Below are 20,432 nucleotides of genomic sequence, written 5' to 3'. Positions count from 1 at the left end.
CATATTTATTTAGTATGTCCTGGAAGATGGTATGCTAATACGGGACCTTATGGGGCTGCCTACCTAGAGGTTTGTCTAGCTCTCAGAACTCTCACATCACACACAATCAATTTAAGCAATATACTCTACCCTCAGGCCCAGATCACAATTCCCAAACATACTTTTACACATGCATCATTTCCTCCCCTAGTCCAACACCAGATGTTGTATTCTTAGACAATTTGGAAACACAATAATGTGTAGTTTCCCCTTAGTGTATTCCTGCTCAATTAAAATGCCTCTTGCAAGAGATGCTGTGATTTATATCAAAGTTTACAATTGTTCAAAACAGAGTTCATGTTCATGTCATATGTGGCAGTCCAGGCAATGGGTATATGGTACAAAAAGGACTCACCTGTAAACTGCCGCAAACAGGGTGGTAGTCCTCGGGTTGAAGATGCTGCTGTGAAGGGGGGACCTGAAGAAAGGGATCCATGGTGAACTCTTACCAGAAGAACAGGAAAGGGGTGAGTATGCATCCCAAATGCTTCGCTTCCACTGACTTGAAGCTGGTGGTCCCACCGTTGAGCATGTCGAAAAGCCAACTCATAATACGATGGAGGTAAAACTCCCCTGTACGGCCCTATGGAAGCTGCTGTACCTGACCGCGGCCCTGGCAGTCTATAGTGTGCAGGCTGTGTAGGCGGTTCAGCAGTGGTCTTTCCAATTGCAATCTGCCCCCTTCTCATAATACGGCAATTGGACCGCGACTGCGGATATGGCGGTTTATGGATCACCAAACTCGTAATAAGGCCCTATGTGAGTGTGTGTATGGCCATGTGTATCATGGCAAGTGTGTGTTTATATCGAGTATATTAATGCAGTCATTTCAAATGTTTTGTCTTTATATACTACAGACTTTTTTATTCTTATGTTGCCATATATAGTAAACATTTACGTGGTCAAAATTTTAATAAACAATCGTTGAATAATAAGATGGACAATTCTCATTCTTTTTTATGCAGTGTAAATAGTGTAAAAACATTTGGTCCCTTAGTTTCACCAGTGAATGTGCAAAATCAGATATTTTGGTCTTGTGAATGTATTGTGCCGTCAATTTATGATGCATTCTAGTAAATGGTTATACCAAATCTTTTTATTACAGTTTTTTTAACAAAAACACAAGGGAAGAATGACAAGAAGAAAAACATACCAAATACCACGACAGATATAGTCATTATAAAACAACTCAGAAATAATAACAACTTCATAAAGGTACACTGCATATGTTTCTTTAAACGCCAGATACAGTGCAAAAGAACAAAATACTAAATATGCATTAAACAATAATCCAAGACATCCGGAGCTCAAAGTTCGAAATTACAATGTTAGTAGTTAAAGAGAAGGGAAAGAGAAATGCACAGCCAAAAAACAAGGCCTACCCCCAACAATTTCTCAGATTCAGCCAATATAAGAAAAAGAGTGCAGATTCAGGCGGTAAAATATAAAGACTACTTCCATATTGCTAAAATGTTGTTCCCAAGATGATACTGCAAAACTCAGCTCAGCATAATTCCAGAAAGATTCATGATGTTAAATACATTGCTCAAAATTCATAAAAACCAAATAGAGTGCCGTTCAGAGAATAAAGTCCAAAATATACATTAAATGTTAATCAAAAACATATGAATCTCAGTGTCCAGTGTTAAAACTTTGATAAAAAGTGCAATTCATAGCCAAACTGCAAAATGTGCCACTGACATTACTAGATTCAGACAAGATAAACAAAAAATGGGTGTATATTCAAGCAGTAAATGCATAAGGTGCTTCCATATTGTAGCACTTTTGTTCCCAAAGCAGTCATGCAGTACTGAGAGATAGTTACCACATGGAGGGTCCCCCTAATTCCGGGAAACCCATCTTGAAACCTATGTCCACTTAAGCTGCTCTTTTTATACAGCTGATCAGACTGCAGGGTCCTGGATAGGTGCCCAAATCCGTTTCCCCTTCTTCCTGGATTTTTTTTTTTGTGTGAGCAATTTTATAAAGCGCGAACTTGACCTGAAGGTATCTGGTCGCTTTACATGAGCACCAGCTGCACACATTCATTTTTAGGCACGCAGAGATTAAGTGATTTGCTCAGTATCGCTGGATGTTTGAGCCTCGCACCAGACTCGAACATGGTTCCCCAGCTTCAAAGTTGGCTGCCCTAGCCTTTAAACCACACCATCTCTCCAGAGGTTTTCTTGCCTTTAGGAGCACACAAGGTTTTTTTTCAAATTGTACATCGATATCCAATGAGCAAGCCATTGGTGAAATGACGGGGTATGCAAATCTAGCCAGTGGAGGCTGGTATTCAACGACGTCGGGGGAACAGGTCCCGGGGTGGGAGGGCTTGAGGGAATGAAAAAACAGAAGAACACTTACCTGTCTTCTGCCACGCCCCAGCCGCCGCCTCCTCCTCTTGGTCCTCTTCGCCCGCTTCCAGCTCAGGAAGCAGGAAGCACCCGGTTCCCAGCCTCCCGATAGCCAATCACAACATTGCAATGTAGGATTGTGATTGGTCTGAGCGCATTGGATCAGCGCCCAGCCAGAGAATGGGAGACTGGGCATGTTCACCATGGAGAGCATGCAAAGTATTCATGACTGTTTGACCGGCTCAAGACGTCATGCGCACTTGGAGCGGGCAAAACACTCCTTCCCTGCCCTGCTCTGTGAGCACATCAGGCTTGCCCCTACCCAGGTGAGCAAGGGGAATAATAAAATGATAATAACAATGAGGTATTTTCTTTTTTTTTTCCTTATTGAACTGGTCAGTGGGCGACGCTCCTCTGCCTTAGTGGAGGAGCCGCCACTGAATCTAGCCAGGACGATGCTATACAAATACGAACCACTGCCATGGCTACAAACACAAAGAGCTGGCCGGATCCAGTAACCACGTCACTGTGCATGCCCAACATACCAAATGGCTTCCAGGCATAAATGGCTTCCAGGCATACATCTTAGGGACTGCAATACTTAACCATATGCATTCTGTGCATGATTCATTAACTAGGGGCCATATGTAGGAAAAACGTGTTTTGCGATTCTCAAATTGCGATTTTTAGGGAATCGCAATTAAAGAATCGCAAGATGCAATGTAGGTAGGATTAGCAAAATATTTTGAGAATCCTACCTATTCCTTATTTGCGAATCGCAAATTGAGATTCGCAAATAAGGAATACCTTGTCATTCATTCCTATGGGCTAGAAGGCCCATAGGAATGAATAGAAAGACATTCTCAATTTGCGATTCTCAATTAGAGAATCGCAAATTGAGAATGCAATTTCAAGGTTGCAAGGGTGTCAATAGGACACCCTTTTGCACCCCAGAAATAAACATGTGTGCACATGTGGCGCACATACATGCGCTAAGGGCATGTATGTTTGCCACATGGCACTTTGAAAAATGCAAAAAAGTGCATTTTTCAAAGAAATCGCAAATTACCACAAACCTGAAGTTGGTGGTAATTTGCGATTCCTTAAGCCAAAATCGCACAACTTGGGTGCTTCCTACATAGCATTTAAGGAATCGCAATTTGGGATTCCTTAAATGCATTCGCAAAATAAGGAATAGCAAATTTTGCAATTCCTTATTTTGCGTGTGGGTTTTTGTGTGCTACATTGCACACTGCCCAAAATGCGATTGCAAACGCTGAAATTCTGCGAATTTCAGCATTTGCGATCGCAATTTGGCTTCCTACATATGGCCCATAATCTTTGTAGAGCTTAGTGAGCAAAATATGTGTGTGATTAGAAAATATACAATATACATTCAAGTATTGTCTTCCAGTCACATTCCTATAGAAGATCCGCAAAAATAACATACCATCCCTTAGAATTCAGCCATAATGACATACTCTTTTTAAAATAAAACTGGTTAACTGCTGCTCTATGAAAATCAAATGAAAAGTCCTGCTTGACGCATTTCCATGAAATCCGCAATTCTTTTACAAATCCATGGGCTACTGGAAAACGCTCAGTCTGTTTCTCTGATGTTAAGATGCACCCACTTCAATAATTGTAATCAGTTTAAAATAATTGAAAAATCTTGAGTTGTGCATTGACATGCCAAAAGAGGCAATTCTTTCTTCTATCAGACAAAGCTTCTGGAGAATTAGTAGTGTGAGGATGAGTGTTTTGACCATTTTTTTGTTACCATGGGAATCGCTATAGTAACAACTCGATGAACCCACAATTTATTAAGTTACCTTGTTGTGAAACTCGAGAGAAAGCAAATATACAGCGTTATAGACATTTCTGTCATTCTACCGCACTGTCATATGTTTTGCCAAGATACATTTTTTAGATATTTCGGATCAAAAGGAAACATTTCCAGCATGCACAAGAGGCATGTTTTCAATTTAGAGAAATATATTTCGCTGCATATTTGAGATGCAGATTACCGGCAATGGCTCATCTTTTCCCCCTCAATATTCGGAAAGTGCATTTTCTATCAGAGGCTCACAATATTTTAGTAAGATGTCCAGGTCTACACATATTTATTTCATTTTATCTAATTTCACATAAGATAAAACAGATAGTAAAGAATGATTACAATACTTAAGAAAGAAGGCTCAAAATTAAGAATATAAAGAAGTGAAGAAGAAATTGGTAGTTTATCCACAATTGAACCGAGTCCAGGGTCGGGTTGGGACAGAAAATATGCCTGGGCACGAAAATAAAAGTGGCCCCCATTAGCGAATCAAAGAGATAAAACATTGACCCACATTTCCAAATCAGAGCAGTTTAAAAACCTGTAAAGACGAGCTGTTTGAGTGTGTTGCAGGGTATGAGAGACTGCATGCATTTGTACTTGAAATCAACAGCACAAAACGGCCCACCAGACCATAAAACATCCCCACAAATACCTACAACAAGCATTTGCAATACAATAGGTCTAAATGTATGCGAGTTTGAGCTATTGGTATTGGAAATGACAACGCCTTTTATGTATGTGTTGTTTTTAAAACAGATAAATAAAAGGCCTTGTCATTTACAATGCCAATAGCTTAAACTCTTGCAAATACAAGACCTATTGCATTGCAAATACGTTCATTCTATAATTTTTTTTTAAAGCTTTAGGAGACAGTGTGTCCTACCTGTAACAGCAGGCAGGACAAAGCTATTTGAGAAACTAATGCTCAGAGGCTGTAATTAAAGCCTACAGAGTAACAACACATGTAGCAGGGGGTGTCACCATGCGAGGTTACAAAATGAGACAAGGGGGTACTAAGGAGGGACTACTAAGTCTATTGATGAATGAAGAGCCATATTTTACAGTGGACAATGACAATGAAAAATAGGGGTGGTGAGTGGGAGGGGCTTCAAGTGCCTACCTGAATACAGCATGCCTTGCAGAGCAGGGCATGCGCTGCCCAGGCTCGACCTAAAAACAGAAATGTGAGACCAGCCCTTCAGGCATTATCAGATTGCCCTAAAGGCCAGTCCAGGCTACGCACCAGAGACTTTAGGAAAATGTAAGGGAATTGCATGAAATAAAGGTCTTTAAAAGCAGCAGGTAAGAAATATTTGTATGAGTTAATGCATTCAGAGGTGTGATTAATGTTTTAGGTTTTTTATTTAATCGTGTTCGTGTTTGTTTAATTTGTTATACTACAAACACAAATATTTATAGTTTATTGTAGGGGCACATTGAATGTACAATAACCTTAACACAATTTTGTAGCACAACAAAAATCGATGTTCTGATATTGAACTATAACAATATTGACTCCACAATATTAACTATCACAGTGGATCTCATTACCTGTTATCAGATGTAGGCACAAGGATAACAGAGTGCCAGAATTTCTGATTCAGGCCTGTATCCGTGCACCTAAACGCACATTTTGCACATGGTCACATAATCTCCCCCTGAATGGGGAATAACATGAAGACCTCTGAACATTAGGTCACATTTTTCCTACTTTCAGGTAAATAACAGCCCCAAATGCATACCCACTTGCCACCTGCTTGGTGCACTTTGGGATCCACCTTTTCATCGGCCCTTGTTTGACAGATCTCACCAAACTTTCGATGAAGCAGTCGTAGTGGATGAAATTTGTTTTTAGTAAGATTCATGTAGATTCCTTAAATGGCACCGTGGTTATTAGCCAAAAAAACACTCTTCATATGGAAACCCTGACCTAACTACAAGTTCAAATTGGTAAAAAAGCAGAGTCAAGATGGGGCAAGCAATTGTTCCTGATATTTGCAAACATTAGGGGTGTTGCTTAATATGGATTGCATCTAGGATTCAGGAACAAGAAATCATATGTTTGTATTGTCTAACAGGAGGAAGGATTGTTCAGTGTACATAGTGGTTAGGTTATTAGGAATTTCTGTGTCTTGGTATGTTCTGTTGATAGCAGGAGTTTCTCTTGTGGATTTTTATTTTTTGCTATTCATCTTTACAAGTTTGGGATTCCTGGCATTTGGCCAGTGGTGTTCTCAGCAACTTTGGGCAGTATATATTTTTAAGATTCTTGCTATGGGTTCCTGGGACTAGTGCTTGTTTCTTTCTAGTCTTACAACACATGTCTTACTCATCCATGCCAACCTTACAACCTGGCTGTATAACCCCCACAGTGGCACTAACATGTTAATTTCCTGTACTTATCCTGGTTTAAGAAAGTCTAAAGGACATCTTCTTCAGTGTATGTTGCACTATTCTCCTTGTGGTGTTGACTGTGAAGAATGTAGTGGGCAAGATAATACTGTTTTATTCATTACTACACACACCTGTCTTTAGTTTTACCTTTAGTTTTAGCTTTAGTCTGCCTTGTTCATTTTTAAACACCATTGTCCATGCTCACTACATGTGGGTGAAATAGTTATTCACCCTAAGCTTCTACTCTGCCCCCCCCCCCATATCTGCTTACCGCTTGTATTGTGACCTTTATGTGAAATCTCCTCTTTCAATACAATTTAATCATAACTGACCTTCAGATTTGACCAATCAGAGGACCAGGAAGAATGACACCTCAATTCATATTTGTAGATAAAACTCTAGATTGCTTTCATGGATGTTAGAGCTTGTTCATAAGCTGATGCATTCAGGGTAGTCTTTTTGCCAAAATGTGCCATGCAGGAGCTTTGTGCATCTTGACTAATCAATCAACTAATAAGATAAGAGCCTCAAGAGTTACATTGCTGAAATATATTGTGGGACTGGCTTCCCGAACCTCTGTTGTCTGGGGGCTGATGCCAAAATATCATTGTTACAGTTTGTAATAACTACATGACAAGAGATGGTTTCTTCAATGAACATCTGATAAAAAACAGTCCCTCCAGTAAAGTTCTTTAATTTTGCAATCCTCTCATATTTGTTATCAGTGTAAGTGCACCTTTCAAAATAATGGCCAACGTTTGATGTACAAGAGCAAAACTTGCATACATGTGAGTACTTCTTTTACAACTTTGGCTCTTGTCCTTGCCTCATAAGGTGACAAGAAAAAGTGCCCAGGCCCTCTCCAGATTACTATTTTGTAATCACTGTCATTTAGAAGGACGTGTATGTAAGCACCACTTTCTCAATGAGGCAACATTTTAAAAAAGAATTCTCTTCCCTTCTACCATTTAGTTGTTCACTTATAGAAGTTCAGTTTAGAATAAATGCACTGTCTTGCTTCACCAGCTTAGAGTTCCTTCCAGTAGATAAAGCTAGGACCCACCTGCTGGCACGGCATGTCTAGTCATCAAATCTTAACCTCTGATGCTGTTGATATTCCCCGTGTTGGTAAAGCTGATGTCCTGGCATGTCAGGTCATCAGCTCTTAACTTCTAATGCTGATGTTATTCCTGGTGTTTAGACCATGCTGCTCCAACTAATTCCAATCAATTTCTAATTGAGTCCTTCTGGGCAGATTTAGAAAAATAAAATCCTTTGCCACAATCAGTTGTGCAACAGATAAGTCATAATTTTCCCAAGTATCAAGAACATATTTAGTTATGATAAACTGGATGAGGGATATACAGTGTGTAATTTCTCTTAGTTTTGATTTGGAAATAGTTTATTGTCTCTATTCAATCTAGGCTTATGCTTGGTGAGATGAAAGACACTTTGAATGTTATCATGCTGAAATGATTCTGTATCATGTTATCTGCACACTAAGGTAAGGATCACACCGATCAATTAAAGCCCTTGTAAAGATAGGCTTGGAATTGAGATGGGGAACATGAAACCCTGAGTGGAATAGGTTTCTAATATGTGCAATAAACATTCTCATTTTTCAAGAACCCTTTATGTGTTGAAGCTACTTCCTGTCACTCAGACTTGTGAGTTGTGTGAGCAGTACATACAATGCTGATGGGCTTTTACCAGAAATGTACAGTGAAAGCAGAACAAATGGCTGAGCCACTCCTCGTAAGGGGGCTTGGCATCCTGTGATACAGACAACTGTGGACTTGGCATTAAGAGTAGAAATGTACTTTTTACATCAAATATTTGTATTGATGTTTTGAATTACAGCTAAGAACACCTACAATTAAGCCATGGACTGAAAGATCCTGGGTTAAGCCCAGGATCTTATTAAAGAGCATAAGCATGGTGAGCAAAAACGAAAAATTAAGATTTTAGGGCACAAAAGATTGTCTGCTTTAATTCCAGTTGCATATCACAGTCACAGGCCTAACTTAGGAGAAATGTGTAAAGCATTTATCAGTACCAAAATAGCCAAAAAGTAGAAAACTCAACAAAATAAAAGTCCCACTGCAGTCTATAAAAATAGAGTAAGTTTTAATGAACAAATAGACAGCAAAACAACAAACATCAGATGTAGGGAACAGGAGATATGATTTTTAGGTATTTTAGATGTTTCTAGCACCAAAAGGCAAAAAGCATCAGCAGCAGGTATCTGGTTGTGTTAGACCGGGTCCAAGTAAAAAATGAAGGCCAACTACAATGGAGCAGGGGTCGGTTACAGGGACCAGGCTTATCCAGGTGGACATTTTACCTTCTGACTTAGTCATTTTTTTCAGATTTGTGGGTTGTGCTGAAGGTTGGATCTGAAAATGGGCTCATTGTTGTCAACCGTCTGGAGTGCAGGACTTCGGTAGGAGCCAGGACTTTGGTAGAAAGGCCATGGCTCACGCCAGTGATGGAGGGAATGTTTAGAACAAGTAAAAAAAACAACGTCTGAGTCAAGGAAGGTCTCGTCAGAGGTCGACTGCTCCTCAGCATCGGCCTCAGTGGTATGCCTTTATGTTCACAATTAAAAACTTCTGGAAGTGAGACTTATTTCAGAGGAGCAAACCAGCAAGTTGAATCCGACTGGAGATGCAGTATCGGGAGCTGTGGTTTGGGTGTGGTCCTGTGGCATTCTCTGGTTCTTTTCGAAAAAGTAGTTTGGAAAAAGATTCTAAGTGTCCAGGTTTGCTAGGCTCTTGAGGTTGCAGGATTTTAGAAGCTTTTGGGTGCCTGGAGCTTAACAGGACGATACCAAAGGGGACGTTCTGGAGCTTAACAGGAGGCTAGCCAACTAGCCCTGAGAGTCTGCTTTTCTGTCCTTGGTTCAGGAGGAAATAGGTCCAACTTTTGAGGTTTCTCTCCACAAGTTACAGTAGTGCAGTCTGAAGTCCAAAGGGTTCAGCAGGTGCAGTCCTTCTTCCGTCTGCCTCTGGCATAGCAGCGTTCTGAAGAAGGTATCCAGGGCTGCCACTTTTATGCTTGGCACTAGCTTGTGGGTGAGGGAGACTCCCTTACCAATAGGAAAATATTCCCCAACAAACCAGTTCTGAAACCGTTTTCCTCTCTCTGGAATTGGTGCCACTCAGGCTGTGTGGACAATGGCACGGGGCAGGTCTAGGTGTGAGACAGGAAATGCTCCTTTGAAGCTTGTGCAGTTGGTGAACACACCCCCAGTTCATCTTGTCAGTAGGAGGTCCCACATCCTGCCAGCCAAGGCCTTGAGCTCTCTTTCCTGGGAGCCATTCACACCTCCTGGCAGGTCGCCAGCAGACTGCCAGGTGGCAGTTGGGGGGGTAACACTGAAAAGGCTACTAGAGGTTTTAGGGAGGAAAATGCCAATTTTTAAAAAGTGATATTTTCAAAATAGTGATTTAAAATCCAACTTGACAATTAAATTGGATTTTTATCAATTATTGATTTTCATTAATTTGAGTCCTTGAATTACTGTTCTGTCTAGCTATTCCCAAACTGATGTTAAACATTATTAGTTGTTTTGATGTAACCCAGTGCATTCCTTTGAGGAGCTAGCCCTGCCACAGTGAAAAACAACTTTGGAGATTTTTCACTGCCAGGACATGAAAAACTACACATGTCCTACTTTTTAAATACCATGCCCCCTATCCTATGGGCATTTGGGGCTTACATTAGGGGTGACCTACAAGTATTAAAAAGGAATGTTAAAGTCTGCAAAACGTTATTATGGCAGGTTGGATGTGCTTCTTTATAAATTCACACTCATGCTTTGCCTTATAAATTCACACTCATGCTTTGCCTACACTTATAGGTCCTGGATTCCATATACTTGGGATTTGTAGGTACATTAAATGCTTCAAATAGAATTTTTAACCAATTCAACAGGTTTTTATGGATCAGAGCACTGGGTGCTGGACCGCAGTGCCCCAGTGTTTAGAGTTCATACACCAGCTATCTAATCCAACAAAATTGGTGTGGGGGGATGCCCACGCAAAAGGGTCCTTTTCTCATAGACTGAGTATCGGTTATTGGTGTGAAGAGTGAGGGAAAGGTCATTAAGCTTATCTCAATTGCTTCCCTGTCACACACTGCCAGGTAGGTCGTATGCCTGGTGATTAGATCCCCTTAGTATGCAGCTCATTTCCAGCTAAGGCACCTTCATTAATGGGTTGCCTGTATTTTACCTGATCCACAATGCACCATTGTTTGTTAGTTTCACTGTGTTCCCATTTCATGATAAACCACAGTTGGGAAACTTGATAGTAGTGTTTTTTTGCCTGGGACTCCAAAACCTCATTGCTACGTGGGTTTGTACAGTCTGAGTCTAGCTATTCTGGGGTGTTTGTCTGCATACATTAATTCCTTAACTTTGAAGCTTTATGAAAGAAATGGTTCACAGAGGTAGCAGTATGGTATACATGGGATGCAGGATTCTTGGTAGTGTTGTCATTTTGACTGCCATTAAGATACCCAGATAGGCTATTTGTGTTTGCTCATCTAGGTCATTAATTCTCCTATCTGCTCCTGAAGGAGTGACACGTTCAATGCTTGTGATTTTAACATGTTTTACTTTTAAACTGCAAACCAGGACAGGGACCAATCTTTCTGGCTCATTAGCACTACCAACCTGTTGTAAGCATGCATAGTGAATTTGTAAGTATTTCGTCCTATGTTCACCCACCTGCTCTCCCCATGGAATCGAATCCTGAGAGGTAACAATGGGCAACCCTGCCTCATCCCTCATCTTGTCTTGGATACATTGGAGATGATCAAAATGGTCCCTGCTTTTGCGAAAGGTGTGTTAATCTCATTCATTTCCCAGGCTCTGAATCTGGGGTCAAATAGGAAACTGCAAAGTGTATGGTCCAGACATTTATAATTTCCATGGTCAAATGACATCTCACATCTACAGAATGCAGGAAGATACCTTTCCATATTCTGGAGGTATTGTTGATGATGTGTATGACCTTTCTGGTGCTGTCTCCACAGGTCTGTCCCAGGATGAACACAGATTGGTCCATAGCTATCAATTCCAGCAGGAGTGGACCCAGTCTAATTGTCAAACCCTACTAAGCTTAATGTCCATATTCAGTTGAGATTTGTAGCGCATGTTTTTTTCCTGGTTTTCCTGGTTTTGATATTACTGCAACTATTTATTTAAACACATAGCGGATGTTAAGACTCTGCTCGTTGAAAGAATTTAATTATTTTCTTAGGGAGTAATAGGTTTTGTGTGATATCAGCAAAAATCAATTGGACCCCAGGAATTTCTCTTTCTGTAATCTCAATATACATGCTGTATTCTCCTCTGGTCTGATAAGCTGATCCAGTCTCTCAGCCTGTTCCTATGTAAGAGAGTGCACCTCCGTTTTCTCCAGCTGGTGCTCAAATGCTCTGTTAGGTGGCTCTTCTACCCTGTGCACTTCATCAAAGAATGATCGAACGCATCTGATATGTCCCAATCTAAGCTCCATGTACCTCAATGGTTTAACTTGATTTGTCTTACTGTGTTTTATGTTTGTCTAATGCAACTTATAACTGAGTAGCTTGCCCACTCTATTCCATCCACTGTAGAAGTTGTGTTTAGTCCTTAGTAATGCATACTCTGCCCTATCATTATCCAATATGCGGACATGTGCCCTTGTTGCTACGATTTTCTGCCAGATTTTTGGAGACCCAGATCTCTTGTATTTCCTGTCCAATTTTTATGAGATGTCCTTGTGCCATTACCGTCATCGTGTCCCATAGAGTCCCTCTGTCCACCTTTCCATTGTGTTTTTCTGCAAGGTATAGATGAATTACTTCTGCTAAGGATTCGATAAGCTTCAGGTCACACAATATACTCTATCCAGGCTTCTGATGTTCCTTGTTATCTTGTACAGTTGGGGTCTGGAGCTCTATTCATTTTGGGGTGTGGTCTGAAAGGGTTAGGCATTCTAATTCAGTGTTAGTAACCTCCATCTCGAGTGGTAGGGAGATCAAAAAGTGGTCTAAACTTGTGCATGTGTTGTGCACGTTCAAGTGGAATGTGTAGTCTTATCTGTCTGGATATTGTGACTGCCAGGCATAAATCAGGCCAATTTGCACTTATGTGTTTGTTCTCAATGTCCCTGGGCTGTCTGTTCATAACAGAGATCTGTCCTATACCCCCACTTTTAGTGCCTCTCTGATTACTTCCTTGTGGCAGGTATTTTGACCCGTGTTTGGCCTGGAGATTCATTAGTAGTAATAAGCGAGTTGTAGCGTCATCCACTTGCTCCACTAGTCAGGTGTTGCATGAATCACTTCACTGTTGCAGTGTCGTGCTAGAACTCTGGCATGAAAGAACTTGCATGAGAATCTACAAGATCTGAGCCTTTGGCAGTCTCATGGCAAAAGGTCAGTGTTGTGAAGGAGGGACATATCTCCTTCCAGTTCTTCTCATAGGCAGCAGAATAACTGCTGTTTGCCCACTGAATTTTGGCCCCTCAGGTTAACACTGACTACCTTAGTAGTACCAGCAAGTGGGTGGCGTGACTCCTTAACCAATGGGGAAGAATTTCCTAGGGGCAACCCTACCCAATTTTTTTAGCATTTCCTGTTTGCCTTACTGCAAACAATCACACACTGCCCCATACTCTCAAAATCCAAGAGGGGGAAACCCTGCTCCTCTTGTGAAGAGACTCTGTGCCCACTCAGCGGCGTGGCCAGGGTAATGACCAGTTCCATCCTCTTTGTTCACTAAAAATGGGTTTTGGGGGTAGCTTTTCTCCCACTGGTCTTGGTGCCAGCCTGACTATAGAAGCAAAGGCAGGAGCTTTTGAAGTGCCACTTAACATTTGGTGTGACAGGGCTGGCCACTTTAAGGTTAATCAAGTTCCTGCTCCCACCCCAACTGGTCTTCCTGCCAGAGGAAGAAAACACCTCTCTACTCCCAGGATATTGTCTCTGCTCTGGGAGCAGTTTTCACACTTTTTTCATACCAAATACACTGTGCAGTTGTAGAAGAGCTGATGCAAATTAGCCCCCAGTGGCTTCTGTCACAGTAAGGGTACGTTTCTTAAAGTTACATTTCCAAAACATTTGAAAATCAATTCCAACTTAACAATTAAATTGGATTTTTACTAAATATTCAAATAAGTATTTTAATGGTGTATGTATCTGGTACAGGTCAAAAGATTTAAGTGCATAATAAATCAATACTTTGACTTTTCCTATGTGCCAGCTACAGCCTGACCAGTGAAAATGTTGTTTTGGGCCTGCCTAATCGCAATTTCTAGTGTCACACATGTCTGCTTTTAAATGTTATGCACCCTACTTTGTGGACAGCAGTGTGAGGTTAGGGGTGATTTATTTAATATTTAAAATTATGATTTCATACCAGTCTAAAGGGTGATTTTGACAGGTGTGTGAAGCAGGATTCAAGATGCTGCTGTCAGGCTACACAGGGTAATTCTGTAGTTATGTCTTCACTGCCACTGCAGTGAATGGGACAATGGGTTCTGCAGTCCACAAGTGGCATTTACCTTTCCATGCCATAGATGTACTTCTGCACCATATACTAATGTTGTATAGGAAAGGTAAATGTGCTAATCAAGTTTTACGCCAATTCAACGTGTATTAGGGGGTCAGAGCACATATACTGATCCCTGGCACTGGATAACAGTGTCCAAGTGTTACAGTTCAAGATTAACAGCAGGTTAGTCCCAAACTAAATAAAAACTGTTGGTGCCCACCCTAAAGGAGTAACTTTCCAACACTTCTCAACTCTTCCTATCTGCTGTCCTTCTCCAGATTAAGCCTGGGAGTAGCAGGCATAGTGCCTCTACGCGTATTTTCATGGAGTTTGAAAAAAACTCAGTGGAAATACGCTCTCTCCCACCTCCCAAATTAATTAAAAAATAAAAAAGAAGGCACTTGCCTGCGTGGCTGCCTCCTCCTCTGCCTGGCCACTCTCCTACCTGCTCTTCTCCATCCTTCTCCTATGAAAAAACACTGCGTTGTGCGTCTTGCCAAGAGGGGGGATAAATATGGGAATGTTTGTGTGTGGACCAACCACAAAAGTGAGCAGCTTAAAAACTGTAGACCTGAGGATGGTCACCTGTACTGGAGGTATACACACATATATACATTTGGCTACTGGAAATTCACTACTTTATTGTGAACTGTGAGGGAATGCCCCATATTCTAGCGTAGTGTAAAAAAGGCATTTCTCTTGTCCTACCCCTGCAGAAATGTAATCTTTTGGATGCTCCACCTCAATAAATGTTGTACCTTGGAATATTAATGACACAGGCTTTCTGGCATACATCTGGGATTGTTTGTCAAAACCTGAAAAGATGGCTCTTTGCTCCTTTCGTAATACAACGGGAATAAGTTTCAGACTTTTCAATAGTGAGTTTTGTGAATCAGGCATGCAGCAGAAGCAGTGCTGCTAAAGATACTCACTGAATTCCCTCCCTACGCCCCCCACCCCCCCCTCCCCCCAATTTAACAATAGGCAGAACTTTGCATGGCAGAGCTAATAGGCCTGGGAAACATTAGCACAAGCAAAATACTCAATGAGGTGGCTGTCACCTACCGGGTGACGACAACGCAACAGCCAGCCCGCTCTTCCTTGCCTGGCCTGGAAGTCAGGCATCTGGGCGGAGTCACGTCGTCGTGCAAAACCCAGAACTACAAGAGGCCGGGAGATCGTGCTGGCCGGCGGTGGAGAGGAGAACCGAAGACGGAGAGTTGAGACGCGTGGGAGAAGGAACCCGAACAGAAGAAGACCCCCGGGAGGAAGAGCGAGAAGGAGCAACGCAGGATGATCCTGTCCCGTCCAGAAGGGAACAAGAAGCCCGAGCCGAAGTGGAGCCACCTCACCGCCAGCTGACGAAGGATACCTGCCGCGTCCCAGGAGGTGCGTGGCTTCGCCAGGAACGTGCCCATTTCTTATCCTAAAAAGCAACAGAAGGGTCAAAACATAAAGGGAGGTGAGGGAGAAGAGAGGAAGAAAAGAAGAGAGGGCAGGGAGACAAAAGCGATAGCCTTAAGGAAAGAAGGTGACTTCAGATAAAGGGGCAAACCAAAAGAAGGAGGTGAAAATAGAGGCCAAATAAAGGGGAAAGAAAAAAACCAAGAAAAAAGCAAAATCCCTTCAAAAAAGAAGAGAGAAGGGCACAAAGCACTGCGCCAGTCACTATGAGTATTACAGTCTCTTTTTTTTTTTATATATATATCACACTGAGTATGATTTAGAGTGATAAACGCATACCTCTCATCTAACACAAAAACAAACACTATTTCCGTAAACAAGGGCAGAGACTTACCTGCTTCTTTGTTTTTGTCGAGTGTGCTGGCAGAGAGAACCTCCGGCGAGCCTGGAAGAGAAGACAAACGAAGGACCTCAATTAGGATTGTATTGATTCCCAAATAAGATAGCTGTATGTACTACAATAAAGGAGTTATAATTCACCTTGAGACCACTCTGAGCCATCTTTTTAATGCGAATTATAACAAGTGGTCACCAGGGCCGGACTGGGAACCAAAACCAGCTCTGGCAAAGTGCTTGGATGCCCCCCTCCTGGGGAGGGGGGGGTGGGGGGAAGGTGCCACCGAGCTCTTTGCCAGGGCCGGTTTTTGGCCGATTTTGTTACAGGGCCGATTTATGCTGCAAAAACGGCCCTGTAACAAAAACAGGCCCCAGGGGCCTAAAACCGACCCCCGCCAGTGCGGCCCACCAGGGGATTGCCTGGTGCCCGCTATGGCCAGTCCGGCCCTCGTGGTCACAGTGGCAAAGAAGCCTATTTTGCGTCAGCTAAATGGCAGGTCATGTTTATAATGAATGCATGCAAAGAGGCTAACATAGTTGATTGAAGCATGCGAGGCACAGATCAACTGGACATTAGAGGATGAGAGTTAATGCTGCAATAAAATCAATGACGGCGGCAACCCTATGGTGCAACCACAGGTGGCCACAAGAGGGGGGCGGGTTGTTGCAAATGCTTTTGGAGGAATATTGCCTTGGTCTCAGAATATGTTTGCACGACATTTGAAGCAGACTAATTACAATAGACATGACAGCAAGCAGATCAGCACACGAAAACAGACCACATCAATAGTTATCAAAATGTTTTTAACATTTTCACTTTAAAAAGTAGGGGGGGGTTAACAATTGGTTACTTTTTACATTAATTCACATCGTTGGCTTGCAGTTTGTGAGACCGTACATACCTCTGAAAATGATAACATATTCTATATTACACGAAAAAGGTCTGACCAATCAAAACTGTATTAAAATGAGAGCTCTTCGTTCGCTGTGGTGCAGGAAGGACAGCTTTTTTCATAGCGTTCTTTTCACTTTTTTAAAGTGATTGTTACTCGTAGCCTTTAAACTCTCACATTTGAGCTAGTGACTATGTATGTTTGCACGACTCTAAAGGCAGATCAAGATGGTTTATTGCATATGTATACATCCTGGCCGCGCCTGCAGACACCAGGATCCCAGAGAACCCCTGATAAACTGTGCAGTGGAGCAGCATTAATATGCTTACTTGATGATGATGGCTTAATTTCATGTATCCTTGCCTGCTTAATGCACCTGCCCACATTACCGCCTGCTTGGATTCCTAAGTATTCCGTGGGATTTAGCAATATAACATTCAAGCACATGTTACAAGGCATTAAGATAAGGAACATTTCGCGCTGAAAGCAATGCTCTTTTTGAAAAAACAACCTTTGTAAAACCTCAGGAAAATGTGGCTGTTACCTTTTACATCTTTGCAGCAGATGAGGTGTGCACAAATCAGAATTATAGCAGGTATTGCTAATTGTAACAAGCTAGTATAAACGTTCCTTTCTTTTTATCGTAGAGCCATTATCTGACCCCTCTCTCCTGTTTACAGAACATGTGATGTCATTAGGGTCTCATTTCAAGGTTTAGCTTCTAATCCTTATGTGAACCACCCTCATAAATATCTTTGCACCTGACCTGGTGTTTTGTCTTAAAATATGCTACAATGCTTTGTTACTAGCCTAACTATTGCTCTGATATTGTTGGTAAATTCCAGTGGTGACCAGCACAGGTATGCGTGGTTAGTCGGGGCAGGGTGCGGCGGGGGGTAGCCTACAGAAAGCAGATTAGGTATTATTTATTTATTTGATTATACCTATTCTGTTTGTCAACAGCCCACCCTCCCGCCCCACCCTCGTCCCACCCTCGCCCCACCCTCGTCCCACCCTTGCCCCACCCCACCCCACTGCCTCACCGCGTTTACCTGTGCCGGCCGCCGCTGGTAAATTCTGAAGCAGGGTAGAGCCAGGAATACTTATTCCTTTCGCCGTGTTTGATCTTTACCAAGTAATTTGAGAAATACATTTGTGTATCATTGAAAGGTCTCCCGTTTATTACTGTAGTATCTTCCAGTAATACCAGAGGTGTGTTCAGGTTCATGCAGACTAGAAAAAATGCCCAGCAACCTGATTACCACCCATGTTCTCAAGAGGTGGGTATTATTAGTGTAATCACACGGAATTAGCAAGGAATACCGTGAGATTATGCAGAAATATGCAAGAAGAGTAATTGTGCATTTAGCGCTATTTCTTAGCGCAAAAAAGTCCCCTCATGCCCAAAATGGACGCAAGGATGCATCTTGTGCTAAGAGACATTGCTAAATCCAGAAGATCACAAACAGCGAGCACCAGCAGAACCTCGCACTCCTAAAATGTGTTCTCGTTTCAGGATTTCCCCCCCCAAATTACTCAAGGAGGAGTCATCGCATACTTAGCAGTAATTTCGCATCAAAGAGTAATGTGAAAATATCGAAATTTCTCCGATTAACTTGGGCGTAATTTAAATTCTGCCCAGGCTAATTTTCTCTGCTCAACACCATTACAGATAAATACATAATCTGGGTTTATGATGTGACCGTAGGCAGTGGCGTAACGATAATTGAGGGGGCCCCACCTGCAAGGTACGTGGAGGGGCCCCCTCTGGACTCTATCAGGAGCCCCCCGGCCAAAGTGCAGAGCTGAGGGGGACCCCTGGAGCTGGGTGGTCCCCCCGCACTGCGGGGGATGCGGGGGCCTGTGTTACGCCCCTGACCGTAGGTCTGTCTTAAAACTTTTTTTCCCCTTAAGTGATGCTTATAGAATGACTACTTTCAATGTGGACTGAGAAATGCCACTACTTCGGAGGCTTTTTGGAGCATATTAGCTCTTGCAGGGCAATTAAAGTGGCATTCTAATGTTTGTAATCAAATTAGTGCATGCACCATATGAGAGTGCCGCTGCTCGCGTCCCACGCAGGGGGACATCAGCAGGGCAGCTCTCTAGTGGCCACCCGTCGGAGCCTCCCCCCCCTGTTCCATCTCCATTGAGAGGCCGCGCCTTGGGGAGGGGAGGCCCCAATGGGCTTTGCTGGGGGAGGCGGGCCGCTGGGCTGGCCGGGGCCAGGCCCTATTTAAGCCTCCCGCCCCCGTAGATCGCCCTCTGCTTCCTGTGTACACTCCTGGCCCCGTGAGATCCCACCCTTTCCGCTTACCCTGCGCGGCGTAGGCAGGGCGCAACTGGAATGTTATAATGTTTTTTCTTGTGTTGCAGGCGGAGTGACAGGGCGATCTGGAGGCAGAAGGGTACAGTAAGGGTACCTCTGCGACAGTCGGTACAGTAAGGGTACCCCTGTCCTGCACAGTAAGGGTACCCGAGCCAATGTCCGGGAGCCAAAGGAGGTTCTGGGAAGACCGCGACGGCGCCCCGTTAGTCCTTTGGGCGGTTGGGGGGCCTGACCAACCGGGGGTGTGCCATAACACGCTCCGCCCCGTTAAAAGGGGCGGGAGTATTAGACAGATCACGTGATCCAAAGGAGGATCTGAAAAAGGTGCCGCACTGCCGGGCATCGACCCACCGTGCGTGCTGGCTCGCAAGGCGGGCGGAGCAGCGAGGGGCTGCTTGCCCTGGATCGCCCGTAAGATAACCCACTCTATCGTCATACTTATGTTGTATGAAATAACCCTGCAGCAGTTCTTCACCCATAACAATGTGTCAGTGTAATCATTGGGTGATGTCTTTGCATACGTGTTGAGTGGAGCGGATGATGGTGTGGTCACTATATGTGGGGCCTCAACAGAAGCATTTAAAGCCACACGGTTACTGCAGCAACATGACAAATGTGATGAGTAATCTTTTTATATGTAATGGTTTGATCCACAGTGATGTTCACTAAATGCTTGTGGGGAAGATTAACACTACTCACCAAAGTCAACTATGCATGTCACACCCAGACTAAGTTTGAAATCATAAAATGTCAAAGGACCAGTATATGGCAGACTATCTGAGCTGATCACAATCCACCCTACACCCATCTTAAAATATGTGTTGACCATTGGTTACAGCTTAACTCTAGTCACACACACTAATATTTATGTTCCACCTTCAAAGTAGGGATCTGAGTTGTTTTTAAGATACCAAGGAGCCTATTTATCAAAAAGTCATGCAGCGCAGTAAGTCATCTTGCTGTGCTGTACTGCAGACAGGGAAACGGCAGGAATGCACCGTATTTAACATAATACGGCGCATTGCTGCCTTTTCTCAGGGCTGGAACACAATGTGCTGCCTAGTACCAACGCAAGCATCCTTGCACCATTGCACAAGGGTGTCTGCATTGTGACAAGGATTGGTTTTTGCAGGAAAGTGGACCTCCCTGCACAGAAACAATCCCCTGAGACATTTTCCTCTATCTATGTGTTCTGCAGAATGCAGCACACATAGAAAGAGGAAAAAACAAGGAG

General features: G+C 42.9%; 1 long non-coding RNA gene across 1 annotated transcript in view; it reads right to left on the bottom strand.

Moving 5' to 3' along the window:
- The window catches only part of LOC146863985 (uncharacterized), a 177,567-nt gene that overhangs the window by 51,227 nt on the left and 105,908 nt on the right, over nucleotides 1–20,432 (bottom strand). Inside the window, exon 3 of the long non-coding RNA XR_014976596.1 lies at nucleotides 15,975–16,025. This is a non-coding gene — a long non-coding RNA (uncharacterized LOC146863985). The remainder of the gene's footprint in view (nucleotides 1–15,974; nucleotides 16,026–20,432) is intronic.

The sequence above is a fragment of the Triturus cristatus genome, chromosome 2_1 (genome assembly GCF_964204655.1).
Source record: "Triturus cristatus chromosome 2_1, aTriCri1.1, whole genome shotgun sequence".
NCBI lineage: Eukaryota > Metazoa > Chordata > Amphibia > Caudata > Salamandridae > Triturus > Triturus cristatus.
The sequence above is the reverse complement of the archived record's forward strand: the minus strand, read 5'-3'. Positions and strand labels throughout refer to the sequence as shown.